Source organism: Pinus tabuliformis, chromosome 2_2, assembly GCF_031772625.1.
Source record: "Pinus tabuliformis cultivar Carrire ecotype Pingquan chromosome 2_2, CPIR1, whole genome shotgun sequence".
NCBI lineage: Eukaryota > Viridiplantae > Streptophyta > Pinopsida > Pinales > Pinaceae > Pinus > Pinus tabuliformis.
In genome coordinates this window covers 336113407-336136592 of record NC_142300.1, presented here as the reverse complement: position 1 = coordinate 336136592, position 23186 = coordinate 336113407, and the positions used below count along the sequence as shown (strand labels likewise).

Below are 23186 nucleotides of genomic sequence, written 5' to 3'. Positions count from 1 at the left end.
TTTCTCCACCTCATTGCTATTGGCCTCCAATTCTATAATTGACATTTGCTCATCATCCTTGCTTTCTTGATCATCTTGGTCATCCAAGTCCTCATCCGGTAATGAGCCATATTTTTCTTTGATTTTGTGAGACAAGGAATTGAATGCACCAGTATAATAGGCAAGTTCAGAGAAGAGATGATGTGTGGGCTTTTCTTCATAATCCTGCCTTATGCTGTGGAGGTTGGACTTGCTCCTGTTATAGAAATTGAGTATGAAGTCTTCGTTTTCATCCTCTATCAGGTGATCACAAAGCTCATACCACAAATCCAATCTTTCCCATAGGCTTTGGATTTCTTTGGGGTTAAGGTCATGGATACTTTCTTCATCAAAATTAGTCATTTTTCATGATTTTGCATATAATGCCAAAATGGAGTCGCTAGGGTGAATTCGAGTGCCTTGATAAATGCTTGCTTCACCCTACAAGCATCAAATTTGAAGTTCAATGAAGAACTAGGGCTTTGTTCTTCCAAAGGAATCGCCAAAATGATATATCAATAATGTTGTATGAGGAACGAGACACACGTCTCGTGTCCTTGACAACGATGCCAGAATTTTACCGCTCAAACTAGCAGGGGTCTTAGGAGGGGATCCTAAAGGGCAACTACTAGGTCAAGAGAAACAATGGAGCGATAGCCCACTGTCACCTCAACTAAGGCTCCCTGCTCTTTAAAACTTTCACCGATGGGAGGAGACTCGATATAAAGAGGAATCACTAAATGAATAGGTCAATAAGAGGATGAGGAGTGACTCCTAAAGCCTATTCACAAGAGAGACTCAATTGTATGGCTTTCTTGCTTGAAAAGCAAGGTGATATGCTCTCTAGGAAGAGCTAAGAGGATTCTTGAGGCTAGGGTTTGGGAATATATCTTGTCAAGAGGTTTCCTAGACCCGAAAATCCTTATGGAGAATTGGCCTTTACGTGATCTTTGTGGAATTAGAGTTGTAAAGTTGCGAGACCACAAAGGACCAAGTGGACCCAAAATTAGGTCAAGGGTATGGAGTTGATCAACCAAGGACGAGCTTGACCTAATTAGGGAAGAGAATAGGATCAAAGGACAATTTTTTTTTTGAGATTTGGATGCAATGATCCCAATGAAGTCACTAACTCAAAATCACCCTAGGGCAAAAAATGGTCTTGTTGCTAGGACTTACTATATCTTGGGATTCCACCGTCGAAATTGCTTGAAATTTGGAGGACCTCTTGAGCAAACTACAACGCAGTAGTGGACCAATTTTCAAGGGTTTTGGATGGCTACAAATGATTTCGTGTGATGCCCTAGGAAACCTTTTGGGATTAGGCTTAAAATTGGAAGAAATGAAGAAAATAAATGTTCTTTTGACCACCAAAGGGATACAAGGATCAATTCCTTATTGCTTGGGCTTAATGGAGTCAAGATACACATAGATCATGAAATTTCGTGAGCTAAGGAGCCGTAATTGATCTTTGCTAGCGTCTCGAAGGGCAACAACTAGATCAATAAAGATTTCTACTTCAAATTTGCGGAGACAAAGTTTCGAGGTCTTTAACCTAAGAGGTGCCTCTAGGAACATTCGCCCAATCCCTCAAAGGTCAACGCATGCATTTAATCACTTATTCAAGGTCCCAGAAGAATTTCGCATTACATTTAACCCATACAAGAATAAAGATAACAACATACATGCAGTTAACCAGTAAGATAACAAGAATAGCATCAAAATTTCGACTTACATGAGAGAGAGTATATCCATTTATCAACTTCGCATTAGAGAAGCTCCAAAGACAATAGCGAAATCCAAACATCATAGTGCATCAAGAAAAGCTCCAAAAATTCATCCCAACAAAAAGTGCGAAAATCTCATAAGAGATACTAATCCAATCCAAGTGATGATGAGCGAAATGAATCACCTCTCATCTATTTATACAATATCTAATGAATTTAAGTGGCCTAAATTGGACTAATAATTCCCCTAAAATAAACCAATGTCCATAATAACAATACTTTTGGTGACAAGCCTACCAAATAGCTCAATAACATAAAGATAAGCCTCTCAAGAGGGCAGGATGATCAACATGATGAGTCGTTGGGCCTTTGAGGAGGCCTAATGAAGTCCAGAGTGTGCCATGATGTGAGAATGGACCTCAAACATAGTGGACAAGGGGTTGGCCCCTTGTTATCCAAGCAAATCCTTGTGGTGCCCCCAAGTGGGTGTGGAGGGCACAAGGACATCCTCATGGGTCTCCAAGTGGATTGAAAGTGCCTGTAAACCATCTGTAAGGGCTCGGATAATGACATAAGCCCTCATTTGGACCCTGGATCATCTGCCAAGTGTGTGGTGCATGTGTGGAGCTGGCTGGGCATGGTGAACCAGGTGCATCATCCTCATCCAAAAGGTGGAACACGAGCAATCAATGAGTGGTACTGGGGATCCATGAAGTACTCTGCTATGGTGGAGGCCCATGGCTCTCAACGCTCACCCTACAAGTGCCTATGCGGCCCTCTGGGGGCTAGGACCCTGTATAGGGAGAACAAACCCCAAATGGGAACCCACTTGCAATCCTGCATAGAATCCAATGCGTACTCTAGCCCTCCAATACAACAAATCATTAGAATAATCAAGTAAAAGAGTTTACAAATCATGGAATCAATGGGGCACTTCATGGTGGCATGCCCTTCCATAGTGGGCTTTGGCATGTACAAGTGTCTCCAAGCTCAATAAGAGGGTTAGCCAAGGACCCTATTAGGTGGTTTTAGCCTTTAAAGGGGGTGACATGTCCATGGTAGTCCATCAAATAGTAGGTGGCATATGATATAATGATGAGATGGAGTGGGGATCAAGGGAAAACTCCAAGCCACATGTTAGGGTACAAGGGTAGCTATAATAGGGGAAGCCCACACTTGGGTGTATGAGTGTAGGAGGTAGAAATCGTGGTACATAAGTTACCTCGACCTTTGTTTTTCCACCCTTCTTCATATGTCTTTTGCCTTTTTATTGATTTTTCTTCATAACTGCTTGGGGGTCTAGAGGACGAGAGCATGATGTGTGGTATATAGCAGTAAGTACCCCCTTTTTCGGTGGGGCATTTCATTGCCCACCAAGGGTTGGGAAAATCATGGGTTCCTTAATGTGGAGGGGGTTCATCTAGGGCCTAAAGGAACTAGGGTGATGGCCATAGATAAGGGCTAGAGCTTATGATTGGCTTTTGCCCACACGCTAAATGTGTATGTCCCTGCCATCTTTTGCATTTTGTGGTACGTTTCTTGTTGTGAGTGGCCAAATTATGCTTTTTCTTTTCTTTTTAGTTGCATCAACCTCCGGGGCATCGTTCTAGGGCTCGACTCAAAGTGTGGACAAGGGGAAAGGGAGGCTAACCCTTTGTGGATCGAGTGGACACATGTGGATTCAAATGGGAAACATGATGAATGGGGTTATAATGAGCGGAGGGGAGTGATGTAGATGGTATGAGGAAGCGGGACCATGCAACCAATATCGGGATTTCTCGTGTAGTGTTAGTCCTAAAGCAAATAACTAGTAAAGGAGATCCGACGAGACTAGGATACAAGGCTAACCATCAAATTGAGCAGAGAAGGCAAGAGTATAGACCTAGTTCACTCTTTCTATCGAATCCCCCCACCAATCCATGCCCAAAAGTGTCCATGAAAAGTAAACACAATTACTCAACTATACCAATGAAAAGCCATACCTTTGGGGTTGGGACGCCCACCTTCAAACATACGATCATAACAAATGGACGAGGGACCACATGGCTGGCTCAGGTGGCAGAGACAATGGTATCTGGTGGTTACAAGGGGCTGCCGGCTAAGGACCATCTAGGAGAAAATTTTCCTCCTATTCATACTATCCACAGGTGGTGGGTAACAGGCCATAAAGAAAGAATGGAGTCCGAAGGATTGGATAAGCATTTGAGATTGGAACTTCTTATGGATTGTAGAATCTAGGAAATGAAGTTGTAGACAGATACTCTTTGACGATGAGGTTGGGCATCCAAGATAAGAGTAGTTGAAGAGGACCGATATTTTTTGAGCATTCAGGATTTGAAATCCAAGATAAGAATTGTCCCAAAAGGACATACCCGATGAACATCCAGATGGGGTATGTGCCTTAGAGGTAGTGTGGCAGCTGATGTAAAGCCTCCCAGCATGATGTCAAGTTAGGGACTTCAATGACAATGCTAGTTATGGTATAGATGCTTTACAAAGAGGGCTTATCAATCTGTCTCTTCTTATGAGAATAGCTTCAAGAATGAGACTCCTTGTATTACATATTTGGATTATGAATACCTCCCTAGTTAAGAGGGAGTGTTGGAAATTGTAACTAGGTTCGGTCTTTATAATGAATTATGTATAATCATAACATTGTATATTTTGTATAAAGAAAGAAAAAGAAAGAAAATAAAATTCTAATTTTATGTAAAGCATGGGTTTCATGCTCAAGTTTAGGTCAAAAGCATGTTCTTCGTGCTTATAGGTCTTTCTAGGACAAAGAAGAAATTATGTCATGTATTATAGTCCCATTTGGACTCATTGTAACAAAGAAAAATATTTATTTTGTCAAGAAAAAGCCATTTATTTCTCGAAGACCAAGTCGGCCTAAGGGAGGGTTATTCGAACCCTCAAAGTGGCTATAAATAGAAGGAGCTCGACCTCATTTGACACACTCACTCATCACAAGTTCGATTTGCAATAGCGAAGGAGAAAAAGAGCTAGAAGGACGAAGAAAAGAAGGAAGAATCAAAGTTTCTTGGGATAATCTCTCTCTCTATCCACACGTGCGAAGTTAGGGTTTCTGTGTAGCTGCAGTTGTAGGAGGCCGAAATTGTGAGCAGTTGCAGGGTCAAAATTCTAGAGCTAAGCTGCAGAAGGTCAAAGTTTGGAAGCTGCCTTGAAGAAGATCTTGCTGGGGGTTGACTTGGTGCTTGGGAGAATTTTGGGCTTTGGTCTTTGGGTCTTGGAAGTCTCATTGTAAGAAGATTCTGTAAGAAGAGACATTTCTTTCTGGGTTTTCCCCTGGCTTGGAGCCTATATCTTGTGTACTTTGTCTCTTTGTGATCTACATTGTTTTGGTGATTGCTTGATGAACAAGAACTAAAGAAATATAAAAGACCAACTAACATTACAAGTAATTATCAAGTTAAGGAAAATCATCTATAATCTACAAGTCTCTCCGATTTTCCAACACAACACCCCCTAAACAACCAATGGAGGAGTCCCTAAATATTCCCCACAACTTCGGTTACAATGCTTTATGTGGAGTCAATGGGGTCGAGATGTTCTTGATATGTCTACTGTCCTATGTAAAAAATAGTGCTAAAACAATGCAGGTTTCTAACAGCAGATGTTTGTAGCCAAAATAAAGTAAAGATATAACACATGACTTATGGATTTTGGTCTACCAAATTTACCCTAAACAAATATTGAGATATTTATCTGTTTAGACGCCTGGGTAAGGAGTTACAGTTGAAATAACTTGCTATCCTGTATGACAGACTGTAAAGTTTGCATAAAAGTACAACTATAACAACCTATTTTATGTTTATAAGCTAGCCCACAGTGTCAAAGCACCTCTAGGGAGTTATTCTAAAGTGTGGGATGGCTAGAAGGTGGTTGTGGAGGCTTTAAAACCTTCCCTCTATTAAAATTTGACTGAAAATGCAATTTCCAGCTAGCTGGACATTGATTTTCAGATTTCCAGGTTATGTTTATTTACACAGAAATTTTGCAAAAATTTATTTAGCAATTTTATTTGCTGGAAATGAGAGAGACTCAACTGTAATGTAAGAAAGGTGACTATAAATCAATATAGAGCTGAAAATATCAAGTTCTAGTATAAGGTACTCACCTGTAAGCCTGTAGAACTTGTTTCCAGTGGTTGGAAAATGCAGGTCTAGCAAGGACAAATCCCTCCAGACCTACAAATCTGCAACCAAAAGGTTAGATACAAGTGTGAAATGGAAAAAATGAATTTGTATCAAGAAGGGGATTAGACCCGACAATTATATTACCTTTTCCCCAATAAATAACTTGCTAAAAGTTGATATGTAAATAAAAACCAACAAGTGAATCCTACCCTAACTACAGAAAATAAAAGGAAATTTTAGGATTTTTTGGATTATTGGTTGTTGGATTTATAATTTTATACTCATGCCTTGGAGTCTCACCTCTTGCCAGATTGTGAAGTAGATGTTTCTCTAAGTCACTATGCTCGGTTCTTGTCCAGGGAGTTGGCATGGTCTTTCTGGAAATCGCCCCCATAGTTGCTTAATTCACCTTGCAAACTTTCAACCCTCCTTAGGAGCGACCTCTTCTTGTGGCGTCTCCAACCTCTGTCCTCTGTGTGCAGCAAAATATGAGATCCTCAAAGTAGTAAAGCCCCCTTTAGAAGTAGTTAAAAACCTTTGAATCGATTCACTTGCAAAACAAAACGAACAAGTGGAAAGGCCCTAGTTGCTTGCTTCCATGTAGCATATTAGCTCCTCAATTTATTTGGTAGCAAAATAAATTAGGTTTAAAAATAATGCCCAATAACAATAGCAGGAAAAGAAACAAACAAAAAACCACCCCCACAATTATACAAGAAATTTCAAGTGTTTGCAAATAGATGAGTTCTTTATTAATGATAACACTTGTCTCAATTGAACAACAACAATTTACAAATGAGGAGAGCCTAGCCATAGAAAAAATTATAACGGTTAGTTTAATTCTTTTGCAATAAAATATTTACTAGTCATTCATAAGTTGGATTTTATTCATAAAATATTATAATTCAATTTTTAATTCACCAACTAGGGGTTTGACCTGGGAAAATTCCACTATTTAGTTCAAGATTCCCTTTGCTCATGGTTCATTCTCAACTAATTGGTCCACCGGGTCTCCAGCGGCTAGTTAGACCCTGTAATAGCTAGTTAACTTCACGAACGACTATTTTTGATTTCACTTTTCCCTTTAGTAATTCGACTTAGTCATATGGAAGGTCAATCTCCAACACCCTTGACTTTCTGACAATTCCAACACTTGGGTATGCCGAAAATGGCCTAGATTTGAACTAGTTGTCTCTCAAAGTTTACATATCTTGCCCAACATTTCCATATTGTCAGTTGTCTGCCATGTCATCATGTCATTGATAGAGCCCTAATGTCCTTGGTAATTTGGAAATATCGAGACATGGGTTTTTATCCTCTCCTTCTGTAAACCAATTTTGACATATTACATGTCAAATTCTATCAAGATTTGCCCTTGTTAAGCCTACTACAAACATTCATGCTGCATCATCACGCGCAAGTGGATGATTTCTAACACCCTTGAGGATTTGCAAAATATGAAACACGGGTTTTGTTGCTCTCATTGAGTAGACCACTTTTGATTTCATGCATGTCACAAACAACCCAATGCTGCCTTTGTTTCCCCCTAGAACTTTTCCTATATTGTTGACCAAGTTTGACTAGGCTATAACTAGCCACCAAATGCTTTGATCGAAAAACTTCCACATGGCATGGTGTCCTCTCATCATGTTTCATAATCTGGGACAACGTTGATTTTTTGACCCCCAAGACTATTTTGCATTGGGAAGCATGAACTGCCTCAAGAAACATGATAGCTATCACATGAGCAATACTACACCAAGGCCAAGGGCATCTACAGACTCTATAAACACTAATCTTGTGGTTCTGGAATGACATAGGTGCACCTTGACGTGGGTTGTATTGGTCCATACACTGGTGATCACCCCTACAAATGCGGGTTCCCATAAAACCATGAGTTCTCATGAGAAGTCCACCAAAGTTCTCCAATCTGATTAGGGACAAGATTACCTAGGTGAGGCTTTAAAGGGATAGGACATGGTCTAACCTAAACAAAATGGATACAAACTCGAACTAGCAAGACACAAGTCTCAGAGACCTAATATAGGGCCTCACATGGTTTTTACATGGATTTAACTTGTGACTTTGGGCTTATAATGGTGGTGAAGGATGCACTAAAAAATTCAATGTGCCCCCAATGATAGAGGGTAATAGGTCCTAGTAGACTAGAATCAAAGACTAACCTCCTAAGTGAAGTGTAAGAACAAGAATACAATCGAGATTGATCAATCACCCAATTTGCACTGTGATCCATACTAATATGACCATAGCATTAAATAAAAGCACATGATTACAATTCTGGTTAAAGTACATGCTGACAGATGTCTAACCTTTCTTCAAAAAGAAATTTCGAATGAGAGAGATCTGACCGAAGCAATAGGTGGAGAAGCATGGAAGAATGTTATGTGTTGATCATATAGGGTTGTTGGCTGTCCAAAGAGGAGGAAATTTCCTTCTAAGGGTTACCCAATTTTTGGTGGGCAACAAGCCCACTTCTACAGCCAAAGGATCTAAACATTGTTGTTGGATCGGTGCCTTCACCATTTAGGGCCAGGGAAATCATCCCATTTTTTATTCTTGTCATGTTGATGCTGTAGATGATGAGAATTTAGAGAGAAAATGATGAGAATTTAGAGGATTCTGTCACATGATTAGATTGTAGAGGCTAGAGTCTAGACTAAAGTTATTAATTGGTACTATGCTTATTTTTGGACTCTAGAGGCCATTTAGAGCTTCTTTGTTGATATATATTGGATTAGACGTGGATTCCAGTTGGTGCTATTTTTGTTATATGCACCTTTACTTGCTATATACATGAGAAACTTTGCATAATTGTGTATAAAGGTTTGGATTCACATGGATTCCAAATTTGAATATTTTATGTATTTTTTGGTTGATTGGTTTTGTTTCCTATTTTTATTTGGTTTTGGTTTCTAGGGTTGATTGGTTCAATATGGTTCGATTTTGATAACTTTTTACGTGATATGATGTATACTATATGATATGTGTATGATCATGAATACCTTTTAGACATATTTTCATTTTGGTTTTTGTCTACTAATCACTTGTATTGTCTTATTACAATTATGATGGTAGTCTCGAGTGAGGACAAGAAGTGGTATGTTAGTGATGACCAAGGTTTTGTATGTGACTGCGAGATTTAGCTTTTGCCATTTTAGCCCATTTTAGCCTTGAGCCTAGGTTCTGTGGGGATAGTGAGATCCTAAGATTTGCCTTGCCTTAGATTAATGCAGAGACACTAGTGGCTTGAGGATGCGATTAGTTCTCAATTGCTATAGACAAGTGCATCATGGTTGGCTGAGATGCAGTTTGAACATCCTCAAATTTGGTGAACTCCTTGCGAAATAAGTTTATGTGCTTGTCGTGATTATATTTAAATGCTTTGCGAATGAGTGTAATTGTTGTTTGTTTTAAATGTCTTTGATCCAGGTGGATATTGGTGGCCACCCACCTATTCCATTTGGACCCCCAATATTGTTTTCTATTAGTTTCCTATTTCTATTTTTGACAGTTTTTTGGGTCCTGAACTTCCAGATCTGTTTTGAGGGCGTAAATGACGTCTTTTGGGCAAACGGGTAAACGTGAGTTGAAGACTAATGGGTTATCGTGTGTGCCAAATGGAGATTGTATGCCAAAGTTATGACTCCGGGAAGTTGACGTTCCAACTAACCCCATCAGGGCCCTTAATCTTTTGGCACTTTATCTCCTAGGGTTAGGTTTTCAGATATTTAGGGTTTCTCATTGTTTTGTCATGATAAAAAGGCCTCAGAGCCTCATTGTAACACAGTTCAGAAGGAATGTAGCCGTCACATCTCTTCTCAAAGAGAAGCTACTGCCGCTCGAGCCAGTTTGCTTTCATTCTACATGTAAACAATTTTTAGCATTTTCTATTTTATTAATTGAAGTTAAGTTTCACTGTATCTCTGTGTTTTTGGTTTAAGTTTGTATTTCATTTCGTTCCTTCATAAATCCAAATCAATGGTATTAGAGTGGTCTTCTCTTTCTCTGTTTTTTCTGTGCATGTTCCCAATGAGGTTAGGATATAAGGAGTTGGGACTCGAACTGTTGGAACCCTTGCAAGACTGTCCTTATCGACCCCGACAACTTCCCATGGCGGAACAAAAGAAAGATAAGGAAGTAGGAGATCCTATCAAATTATTGCTTGGAGAAGCCCTCGGGCGACAGAGGAATGAAATGATGGATAACTTTTCCCAGATCCTTCAATGGTTACCAATAAGCGACACATCTTCATCCAACAATCACTTAAGAGGCGCCGCCCGCTTTAAGGTACAACTTTGATGTTCCTATATTCGAAGGCTAGATAGATGCAAATGCTGTAGATAAATGGTTAAATCTGCTAGAAGGATATTTTTCGGTACATGACTTTTCTGATAGAGAAGATTATTTTTTTATTGCTTAAAGCCACCCCCCATGTCAAGGGTTGGTGGGAAACTTACTGTGAGAAAAGGGTCACAGAGGAGCCTCCATGGTTTTTAGTCGCACCCTCTTGGAATTCTTTTAAGGATACTGCTAAGGAATAATATTACCCTGTTGGAAGCTTCAAAGACAAATATATAAAATGGACCACACTATGACAGGAAAGGCACCAAGACGTGCCAAAGTTCACAAATATCTTTCATATTTTGTGCACAAAGTTGGGTATCAAGGACTCTGAGCGACATCTGGTGCTCAAGTATTGTGGTTGTTTGCACAAATATATCCAAACGGAGATGGAATTCATGGACATCTCCTCACCTGGCACGACATATCAATATGCTACTCGAATCAATCAAAAGTCAAAATAGAAGAAGCAAGACTTTGGATATTTGATTCCGAAGCAAGGAAAAGGCACCCCTAGACCATAGAACAAAGGACAAAGCCAAGGTGGAACAACCTAGGACAACCCATCAAAGCCGCAAGCAAAGAATAGCAATGGGAAGACTAAGGACACGAGAAAGTGGTGTGAGTTCCATAAGAGCCCCACTCATAACACAAATGAGTGTCGCGTGAAGCAGTCGCTGGTGGCTGAGATGAAAGCTTTGGAGTCAGATGCAGGTTTCGACTCTAAACCAGACCTTGAAAAGGGGAAACAGATCATTGATGCTGAACCCAGTGCCACTGTTGTCACCACCAAGGTCCATCATAAGGAGCTCGAAGATCCGGAGGAAGGTGAGTGTCTCTTCCACTTATAGATGTAGGTAAAGGGGGCTTCGTTGCGTTTCATTGTCGATAGAAGGAGCCAAAAGAACCTCATCTCAGTAGAGGTTGTTAAGTAGTTGGGCCTGTGACAATACCACACTACAACCATACACCATCATGGGGCTCCACCAAGGGCGAGATCTCCGCGTCAGCCAACAGTGCCACATGTCCTAGAACATAAAGTCTTTCACGGACGAAGTATTGTGTGATGTTGGTCCCCTTGAAGTTTGTGACCTTTTTTTGGGCCAACCGTACTTGTGGAAGTCTGGTTATCACCAAGTTCCAATAGAACCCACGAATCTGTGGAAGACTGTTTTCAAGTCCAAGGAGGGTCTTTTTGAGTTGTTGGTCATGCCCTTCGGTTTGATGAATGCCCCCACAACTTTCATGAGGCTGATGGATGACATCTTGCGGCCTTTCACCAACTTGTTCATGGTTGTATATGTCGATGATATCCTTGTTACCCACCATTTTGTGGGTGATATCTCGAGGAGAATTTTTTTCTCCAAGATGGTTCTCGGCTGGCAACCAACAACCCCTTGCAGCCACTAGCTAGCTCGTTGTGCCATTTCTCTGCCACCTAAGCCAACTATGTGGTCCCTCACCCATCTGTTATGATTGTATGTTTGAAGGTGGGCCTCCCGAACCTAAAGGTATGCCTTGTCATTTGGTAATTGAGTATTGTAGTTTGCTTATCATGGATACTTTTGGGCATGGATTAATGGGGGGATTCGATGGAAAGAGTGGGCTAGGTCTGTTCTCTTTTCCCCTAGACCTCTTTTGGATGTTAACCTTGGAACTTAGTCCCGTGGGAACTCTTTTACTGACCTTTGGGCTTTAGGGATGGTGCTACATGGGAAACTCTGATTTTGGTTGTGTGGTCCCGCTCCCTTATCCACATATATCACTCCCCTTCCACTCCTTATAACCCCATTCATCATTTCTCCCACCTGGGTCTGCATTCCTCCACTGGGTCCACATAGGGTTAGCCTTCCCCAACCCCTGCCCACACCTTGTGAAGAATCGGTTCCCCAATTCCTACTGCAGCAATTGATGTTAATTCTTCTAATTCTTAATTCGATTAACCAATTTACTTGCTGTGTGCTACGACAAATATCGAATTAAATACACTGCAACCTACACAAATAAAACTGTGGAAACTAAACAACGCATGAGAGAAATAATCATCACACACATCTACAGTGTTATTTTGGACAAATGTCCCCAAAAAACCCAATGTGGGAAAACCAGTGCAACAGCTGAGGGTTTGTATTATTAAGCAGTAGTTTTCTGAATATAATCTCTAGATGCCTTGCTGGCTATCCAGTACAGAGAATATGACTGACAAAAGATTAGTGAGAAATACCTCACACTATCACTGGCGATCCCCACTGATCCAGCCATAGAATGGCTTGTCCCTTGCTGTCTCTGCATAGTCACTGCGTAAGTCCAATGTCACAACTTCTAGGGACAACATCACCCCTTTTGCTGATCGATTTGCCTCCAAGATTTTGATTCTGTCCTCCTGATCTCACACCCCGAATTTCGACTTCAAAAATTGACCTCTCCAGCAAAAATACAGATCTCCTCAAGGCTCTGCGCTGCCTCTGCTTCAGCCTACACTGCCTCTCCTGGATCTCTTTCTGCCTCCTCTGCTGAGTATTCTCGGATCAGGAGAAATCTCCAACCAAAACTATCCCTGCCCCTCATGGCAAGAAATCACTTCAAACTTCTCTCCGACAACTACTATGCTGCTCTCTTCAGAAATTCGATCTCTGATCTCTTACTCGATGTGTTTTCCAAATGCCCATCAATCCTCCTCTTATAATCCTCCAGTTGAGAACCAACAACCCAGATTAGATTCTAATCAATGGCTCAGATCATATTGGCTTGATCCTCGTCTTCTTCTAGAAGTTTCACCCACAATTAGATTAATACCCTTTAATTATTTTAATTTCCTAAGTTTAGACTTCGGCACCCATTAAAAATAATTATTTATTTTAATAAAACCGTCTCCGGTTAGAATTTCCCAAAACGATTTCTGGGTATTGTGGAATACATGTGTCCAAGCCTCCCTGCAAATTTTGAGGCTTAGAGCACATCTGGCGCTACTAGAAATCAACACTCCTTAGTGAGGAATGTGCTATAGTAATGCAACTTCCTGAAGCATCACCCTTCTCTGTAACATCTACCTCTACGCTGCTGATGTCTGACATCGTTTCCCACCAACTACTGCGCAAATGCTGCATCTGTACTGCTGCTGAACCTTCCACTAACAACACTGCATCTGTACTGTAACCCTAATAAGTTCTGCATCTGTGCTGCTGCTGGCACTGCCACTGCCAATACTGCATCTGCACTGCAACCTTCTCCAACTGCTATTGCTACTGCATTAGCAATGGAAAAGCATCCAAAATTAATGAACATGTGTTCAACATGATGCATCTGTTGCTGGAGTTCTGGCTGCTGCTAGTCTCTGCGCTGACTCACTGAAGCCTCTGTGCTGCTGCTGACTCTGCTGTGTGCCAACTGCACCACTGCCAACTCTAGCTCTGCGTTGCTCAGTCTCTGGCGCTCCTAGCCCTTGCAACTATCACTCCGACATCCTTCTGCACCCACTGGCATTGGTCCATCCTGCTACTTCTTATCTGGGCTCCCATAGCAAGGTATTGATCCATGAGGTGGACTCCTCAAGGATCCTGCCCATCTGTAGTTCTTTCGAACTACAGTTCTATATCACCCCACCTCTGGGCAATCATGGCAAACTCCTCCTCCTCGATCTGTGCAGATGCAGCCTTCGGATCATGCTTCTCGTCTTTGTCCTTCTTGAGAGGACACTGTGTAGCGTAGTGACCAAGTTCACCACACCGGAAGCACTTGATCTTCGAAACATCTTTCTTCTTCTTCCGCTGCTCCTGCTGCCCCTTAGATGCAAGGGTTGCATTCTCATCCTCCTCCTTTGGCTTCATCCCACTGCTGCTGCTACTACTATCAAGTTTGCACTTGACTAAGTCTCTCCTCATCTCTTCCTGCTGAAGAGTGGCCCACATCCCTTCCCAATCTGGCAATCTCTCTCTGCCCAGGATGCTCTGGACAAACACTTGCCATTCTTCTAACATTGAATTCAGGGCTAGCCTTAACATCTCGGTAGACTAAGGTGTTGACCCCACAACTGCCAACGAGTCTCGGATCTCCTGAACCTTCATTAGGAACGGATCAATGCATTCCCCCTTCTACATCTGCGTCGATCTCATCTTCTGCTCCAAGTACATCTTCCTCTGCTTGGAAGATCCTTCGTATAGCGTGGCCAATGCTTCTCACATCTGCCGGGTTGTATCCTTGCCGACAATGTGACACACTATGTGATCCTTCATCTCATCGAGGATCAATCGTTTGGCCTTTGCCATCTCAACCTTTTACTTCTTGAGCGGATCTGGATCCGTGGGTACAACTACCACACTGTCGACGTAGGTTTTGAGATCGTGCTCATCCAGAAGGCATGCGATCCTTGCCTTCCAGATCACTTAGTTGGATGCACCCTCCAACCAATCCTGATCTCACAACCCATTAGTTGCATCTCTGCCAACGAAATGTCGAACTGCCTCCTCTCTCCTTGGCGCTGCTGCTAGGCTAGCCTACGCACTCCCTGCTGGAGTTAGTAGATCTGCTGCTCCCTGTTGCTGCTCAGCAAATGAGAATTCGGACTTCTTGGCTGGAAGTCCTCTGAGGAAGAATTCCCTCAAGTGTGTCTTCTTCTCCCCCACTGACGCTATTTTGCCAGCAACTGCTGCAAAATATTTGCGTCCCAGCTGAAGATCTGCTCTGCAAGGAAAAATACACTGCTCACTTCTGCCACTGGAAAGCTTCGATCTGGAGATCAAATTTCTCTGTCAACTCACTTAGAGAAATCAAATTCTCCTCAAAACTTCGACTTCCTTGGCCCACAAACTGCGCTGCCTCTGTAGTATTTTTGAACTCCTCTTCCTTTCTACTTCTGAGCTCTTCTGCTCATGATCTGTGCTCTGATACCTTGTGAAGAATTAGTTACCCGATTCCTACTGCAACAACTGATGTTAATTCGATTAACCAATTTACTCGCTGTGTGCTATGACAAATATCGATTTAAATACACTGTAGCCTACACATATAAAAATTGTGGAAACTAAATACAACACAGGACAGAAATAATCATCACACACATCTACACAGTTATTTTTGGACAAATGTCCCCGGAAAAACCCAGTGTGGGAAAATCGGTGCAACAGTTGAGGGTTTGTATTATTAAGTAGTAGTTTTCTGAATACAATCTCTGGATGCCTTGCTGGCTATCCAGTACAAAGAATATGACTGACAGAAGATTAGTGAGAAATACCTCACACTATCATTGGTGATCCCGACTGATCCAACCACAGAATGGCTTGTCCCTTGCTGCCTCTGCGTTGTCACTGCGTAGGCCCAACGTCACAGCTTCTAGGGACAACATCACCCCTTTTACTGATCGATTTGCCTCTGAGACTTCGATTCTGTCCTCCTGGTCTCACACCCCGGCTTCTGGCTTTAGAAATCGACCTCTCCAACAAAAATATGGATCTCCTCAAGGCTCTGCACTGCCTCTGCTTCAGCCTACGCTGCCCAGCGTAGCCTCTGCGTTGCCTCTCCCGGATCTCTCTCTGCCTCCTCTGCTAAGTATTCCCGGATCAGGAGAAATCTCCAACTGGAACTATCCCTGCCCCTCACTGCAAGAAATCACTTCGAACTTCTCTCCGACAACTGTTGCACTGCTCTCTTCAGAAATTCGATCTTTGATCTCTTACTCGATGTGTTTTCCAAATGCCCATCAAGCTTCCTCTTATAATTCTCCAGTTGAGAACCAACGACCCAGATTAGGTTCTAATCAATGGCTCAGATCATATTGGCTTGATCCTCGTCTTCTTCTAGAAGTTTCATCCACAGTTAGATTAATACCCTTTAATTATTTTAATTTCCTAAGTTTAGACTTAAGCACCCATTAAAAATAATTGATTATTTTAATAAAACTGTCTCCGAGTGGAATTCCCAAAACAATTATGGGTATTGTGGAATACATGTGTCGAAGCCTCCCTGCAAATTTTGAGGCTTAAAGCACATCCGATGCTACCAGAAATCAACACACCTTGGGTCGAGCCTGAAATGATACCCTGGAGGTTGATGCAGCTGAATCGAAAAGTAAAAGCATAATTGGCCACATTCAACAGGAATATGTACCACAAAATGCAAAATATGGTCGGGACAAACACATTTAGCACGTGGGCAAAAGCCAATACATGAGCTCTACCCCATCAGCATGGCCATTGCCCTGGTTCCTACACGCCCTAGATGAACTTCCTTTATCATTCAGGAACCCATGATTATCCCAACCCTTGGTGGGCAATGAATGCCTTACCTTAAAGGGGGTATCCACTGCTATATCTCACATGTCATGCTCTTATCCATTGAGCCCCAAGCAGTTAGTTGAAGAAAAATCATAAAAGGCAAAAGGCATATAAAGAAGGGTGAAAAAATCAAGGCTGGGGCACCTCATTTATCATGATTGCTCCCTCCTATATGTTGTATACCCAAGTGTGGGCTTCCCTTTTATTAGCTACTCTTGTACCCCAACATGTGGGCTGGGGCTATCCCTTTCATTCCCTACTCCATTCATCTCTTTATCGAATTGTTATGAATATAATTCATAACAAGTAAAATAAATAAAATAAATGTAAATAGTAAATAATCAAATATTGATTAGGTTAAATAGTCATTAAGTTAAGTGAAAAGGCATGTCTAAAAGACATGCCCAGTCACAAAATGACACCTGCTTAGGTATATATATATGTGGGTCCTCATTGTAACAATCATCACTTATACATTTTTATATATAATAAATTATTATTACAAAATACCTCTTGTGTATTTTTACATTCAAGCCTCCAAGCTATCAATTTTCATGCTTCAGTAACAGTTTTTATGCTTTAGTGGTATCAGAGCCATGGTGCACAATATAATCATGCGGGTCTTTGAACGTTGTTCGCCGCACAATGTGCCATTGCGTTCACATCCTGATTGCGTCGAGCAGTTTAGTAAAATTTAAAAAGCATTTCAGCGTTTAGAAAAATCATATGCAGAAGTTAAAGCATGTCGAAAGGAAATCGATTATAAGGAAAATGATCTAGATGATGATTCTAATAAAGCGTATATGGATCAAGATGAGGATTCAGATAAAGATGATCTTGATGTGAATGAGGATGATCTAGATCAAGATAATGATAGAATGAAGCATATCCCCGATGGTTGGATCGATTGTCCAGCGGTTGGTAAACCTCTTGCAAACTTAATTCCGTCCAAAGTGCCTCTTGGGGAGGCCTTTAATGATTATATTCCTCTTGGAAGAAGATATTCTTTCAAGCAAGTGTTGCACCAACAACGGGTTTTGATGAGAGAACTGGGTTTGATAATTGATCTGACAAATACTTCACGCTACTATCATTCTTCAGATTGGTCAAACAGGGGCATCAAACATTTCAAGATTGCATGCAAAGGACGAGATGCAGTTCCAGACAATGAATCTGTAAATAATTTTGTGTACGAAGCATTGCGTTTCTTCCATAATCATAAACAAAGTGGGCAGAACAAGTATATTTTGGTTCATTGTACCCATGGCCATAACCGCACTGGGTTTATGATTGTTAATTATCTTGTTCGCATACAAAGCATGACTGTTAAAGAGGCTCTGCAGCGCTTTGTTGCTGCAAGACCTCCAGGGATTTATAAACAGGATTATATTGATGCATTGTTTAGGTTTTATCATGAGAGAAAACCAGAAACAATGCTTTGCCCTTCCACACCAGAATGGAAAAGATCAGTTAGTGTTGATCTTAATGGCAATGCAATGGAGGATGAAGATGATGATGGTGACATTATGGCTGCTTTGCAGGAAGTTGAGGAAGAAAATGAATTGATGACAAATGATGATATCCTAGGTGATGCAATTCCTTCAGCTCAACAAACAGATATGCAAAAGATTTGTTGTATGGTGCTTGGAGTAGAGTTGCATGGAAATTCTCATTTTCCAGGATCTCAGCCATTTTCATTGCACATAGCACACCTACAACTCTTGAAGCAACAATATTATTATGCCACATGGAAAGTTGATGGAACTCGATATATGATGCTTATCACACGTGATGGATGTTACTTGATTGATAGGAAGTTCAACATTCGTAGGGTTCAACTCTGTTTCCCTAAAAGGGGTGTGCCACAGGGTTCTTTTGAATCTCATCACCTTACCTTACTGGATGGCAAAATGATAATTGACACTGTACCTAAAACGCACGAGCAAAATAGACGATATTTGGTGTATGATTTGATGATGCTTAATCAACAATCTCAGATAAAGCTACCTTTTCACGAGAGGTGGAAACTAATAGAGAAGGAAATAATTGAACCTCAGATTCGTGACATTAAAATGAATGCACTATATTGTTATGACATGGAAGCATTTCGAGTCAGAAGAAAAGATTTTTGGATGCTTTCAGCATTTGGTAAAGTACTAAAGGATTTCATCCCAAGGCTTTCACATCAAGCAAATGGCCTTATATTTTAGGGTTGGGACGATCCATATGTTCCTCACACACATGAAGGGCTCCTTAAATGGAAAATGCTCACATGAATTCAGTGGATTTCCTTTTTGAGTTAGGAGATGAGAATTGACAATCGATGTATCTATTTGACAAGGGAAGGAAACAAAAGCTGGAAGGAGCTCGTGTCAATTTTCCAGATGATGAAGACCCATCAAGCTTTTCTGGGAAAATTATAAAGTGTTCTTGGAATGTAGATGAAGGCACATGGTAGTATATGCGTGTTAGGCCAGATAAGCCTACTCCAAATGGATGGAATACATATTTAAAGGTGATGAGAAGCATAGAAGACAACATCAATCAAGATATTATATAAGAGGAAATTGCAGATATTATACGTCTACCAATGTATGCTAATCGAATAAAACAAGAAATGGAACGCGTAAAGCATGATAAAGCAATGGAACTGCCACTCAAACAAACTGATGTTTCTTTAGAACTCATCTTATTGATGGAGGAAAAGGTTTTAAATTTTGCTTCAATTTTAAGTGGATATGGTTCTAACTATTTTTTGTGTGAAGGTATAAGTAGAAAGATTATGCCAAATTTAATAAAAAATTTAGGTAGTTTTGAGCGGAAGAAGGCTCCCAATCGCCTTGCTGTTGATGAGGCTATCAACAATGATAACTCTGTTGTCTGTCTACATCCAGACACCATGGAAAAATTACAGCTCTTCCGCAGAGATACAACTCATATCAAGGGAAAGAAGAGAAAGGATACAATTTGTATCGCTCTCGTTGATGAGACATGTGCAAAGCCCAGGACTAGAATGAACAAAGTTGTATGTTCGAATATGAGGGTTCGATTCAACGATGTTGTTTCGGTTCATCAGTGCCTCGATGGAAAGTACAACAAGCATGTGCATATCTTGCCTATTGATGATACCATCGAGGGTGTTACTGGCAATTTGTGCGATGCATGTTTAAAACCCTATTTCATGGAAGCCAAACCATAAAACATTCTCTATTTGCCTTCCGCTGTGACATGTGCGTTGCTCCCGACAGTCTTTTTGATACATCATGGCCATTATTCCAAACAACTGACGAGCAAAATCTGCATAGTCCACGACTTATTTTCGTGCCGCTATCCACACACGCCATTAAAAACACTACCCACTGCTGCCACATCAAGCATTCCCTTGATTCGTCATATGTTAAGTTCAAACGACCACTCCCGTCACATATCCTGTCAACTCCCCACTAATACGCTGTGACTATTGGTCATACTCCTGTCCGTTTGTTAATAAGGTTTTTAAAATATATATATGTATACATATAAAGTTTATATAATTACATAGTATATATAAACTATAACTTTATAATATATATATAGTTTAAAAAAAATAAAATAAAATTAAAAAAAGAGTTTAAAAAAAAATAAAAAAAATCCAAGGGAATATTACTAATGAGCTACATGACGAGAGGATGAACAAATTATATACATTGAGACGACAGTCACTAAATGAAGAAAATCCACAACATTAAAGCTTCGAAGACAAAGCTTCCGAAGGAAGGGGCTATGTTATGAATATAATTCATAACAAGTAAAATAAATAAAATAAATGTAAACAGTGAATAATCAAATATTGATTAAGTTAAATATTCATTAATTTAAGTGAAAAGACATGACTAAAAGACATGCCCAGTCATGAAAGGACACCTACTTAGGTATATATATATATATGCGGGTCTTCATTGTAACAATCATCACTTACACATTTTTATATATAATAAATTATTATTACAAAATACCTCGTGTATTTTTACATTCAAGCCTCCAAGCTCTCAGTTTTCATGCTTCGGTAACAGTTTTTATGCTTCACACATGCCACCATCCTGGATGTACCTTGGACATACTATCCCCTTTAGAGGCAAAAACCACTTAATAGGATACTTGGTTAACCCCATTTGGAGCTTGGGGGACATTAGCACATGCTAGATCCCACTATGGAAAGGCATGCCATTATGAAGTACCCACCTGTTGTCCATGGTTTGTAAGCTCTTTAACTCGATTTCCTTTGATGACTTGTTGTACTGGAAGGCTAGGGGACGCATTGGATCTTATGCAGGGTTGCAGATGGTCTCCATTTTGGGTTTGGTCTCCCTATATGGGGTGTGTGTTGAGAGCCATGGACCTCCACAACAGTAGACAACACTCCATGCACCCCAGAGATGTTCAGAGATTGCTCAAGATTCACCTATTGGACGAGGAAGATGCACCTGGTTCACCATGCCCAACCGACCGCACAGTTATACCATACACTTGGCAGATGACGCATGAATTGTATGCTGATGTGGTATCACTTACACCATCACTGAGCCCTTACAGATGGTTTATAGGCATCTTCGACCCACTTGGAGGCTATGAGGTTACTTGTGTGTCCTCACACCCATTGGGAGCACCACAGGGTTATTATTTGGAGAACAAGGGGCCAACCCTTTGTCCACTACTTTTGGGACTCCTATTCATCATTGTGGCACTTATGGACTTCATCAGGCTTCTTAGAAGACCCAACGACATGCGTTGTTGATCATTTGACTTCTTGAGAGGCTTATTATTTTGTTTATGAGCTAGTTTGGTGGGCTTGTCACCAAAAGTTAGTTATTTGTACATTATTTTTACTTTAGGGGCTAATGTAGGCCCAAGTAGCTAAATCAAACTCATTAGAAGTGTATAAATAGAAGTGATGAGGATTCATTTTATCATCACCACTTGGTTTTGATTTGTATCTCTCTAGAGATTTTCACTGTTCCTTCTTAGTGCACGAAATTTTGGAGCATGGATGAATTTTGATGTTTGGATTATCTTTTCTTATCTTGGAGCTTCTTGATTGGCAATTTTATTGATGGTTGGATATATTCTCTTACATGTAAGTACAAATTTAATGCTATTTCTTCTTTTACTTTGTCACATGCATTGATGATGAGATTTTTGCTATACTAGGGCTAATTGTTGCATGCATTTACTGCGAAATTGTGGAATTATGTTTCTATGTAGCATCTCTCTATGTATGGGCCATGTATGTTGAATGAATTCTCCTAGGGATAATTCTATGGTTGAATTTATCTTGACAAGCCATCTTACCTTGCAAAACGAAGTGTAAAAGCTTTTAAGGTCACTCTCCTTTGCCCTAATGACAAACGAAGTTGTCCTTGAAGCCCCTTTGACCTAGAAACAAAGTCCATTCTCATATTCTTCTTGACTCCAATCTCCCCAAAGGATTTGGCACTGGTCTACCATAAGGTGTTCATTTTAGAGAACCATTTTCTTCACCTCTTCTTCTTTATTCTAGGTCTAGCCAGATTAGGCCTCCTAGGGCATCACTTTCTCGACAAACCACCCATAGAAAAACTTCGATCTCTTGGCCTCTTCTATGTTGGTGTGTCTCCTAGGTCCCCTCAAATTTGAGGAGATTCCGATGGTGGGATTGTGAGATATCCTAAGCCCTGGCCTTGAGATTGAATTTTGCTCTAGGTTTCCCTAAGCTAGTACCCCATAGGGTCATTTTAACACCTTTAAGTAAAGATTCTTTTTTGATCCCCTTCTTTTCTTGGTTTAGGTCAAAATCATCATTGGTTGCTAAACTCCCTCCTCTTGACCTAACTTGGGTCCACTTGGTCCTGTGTGATCCCATATCTTATCAAAGTCAACTCTTCAAAAACCACTTGGGAAACCAAGTCCCACAAGGATTTTAGCGTTTAGGAAGCTCCTTTACAAGTCACATTCCCTAAGCCAAGCCCTAATCCCTATTCCCCTATCCTAGAGAACCTTTCACCTTGCTTAAAAAGCAAGCATGTCCCACTCTTGAGTCTCTCCTAGGAAAGGGTCACCGGGATCACTTCACGTCCATCTTAGTTGATCTGTCCTTCATAAGTGATTCTCTATATATATCGGGTCTCCTCCCATTGGTGAAAGTCTGTAAAGAGTAGGAAGCTTTAGCTGTGTTGACAGTGGGTTTTAGCTTCATTATTGCTCTTGACCTAGCAAGTGCCCCTCTAGGACGCCTTGCTAGTTTGAGCGGTAACATTTTGGCGCTGTTGTTGAGGAGGAAGCGGTTCTACCTCCCTAGTGAATCATTGAGGAATTGATTCATTGACGCAATTCAAGTATTCCTCTGGTGACTCCACTCATTCTTAAAACCCTAGTTTACTTGAAAGGGATAACATTCCCCTCCCGAAACTAGGGCTGATACAAAAAAGAAGGAAAGAGCCCCATCACCCATTGGGACCGCTCTTCTCCCTGAATTTCAAAAGGTCAGTGACCCTTCCCCAAAGATGGCATCTAGTTCTAACACTGACCCAAAACAAGGTCAACCCAAGATGACCAAAAGTGAAAGACACTTGGTTAGTGTCTTTGCCCCTTTGAAATTGGGTGATGATCCCAAACCATTACCTGAAAAGTATAACCTATGG

The 23186-nt window shown here is 40.8% G+C and overlaps 1 protein-coding gene and 1 pseudogene across 10 annotated transcripts in view; both read left to right on the top strand.

Annotated features, from left to right (window-relative positions):
- The window catches only part of LOC149192652 (uncharacterized), a 316669-nt gene that overhangs the window by 26105 nt on the left and 267378 nt on the right, over positions 1 to 23186 (top strand). The window lies entirely within an intron of this gene.
- On the top strand, positions 17334 to 19729 carry LOC149192653 (uncharacterized; annotated as a pseudogene).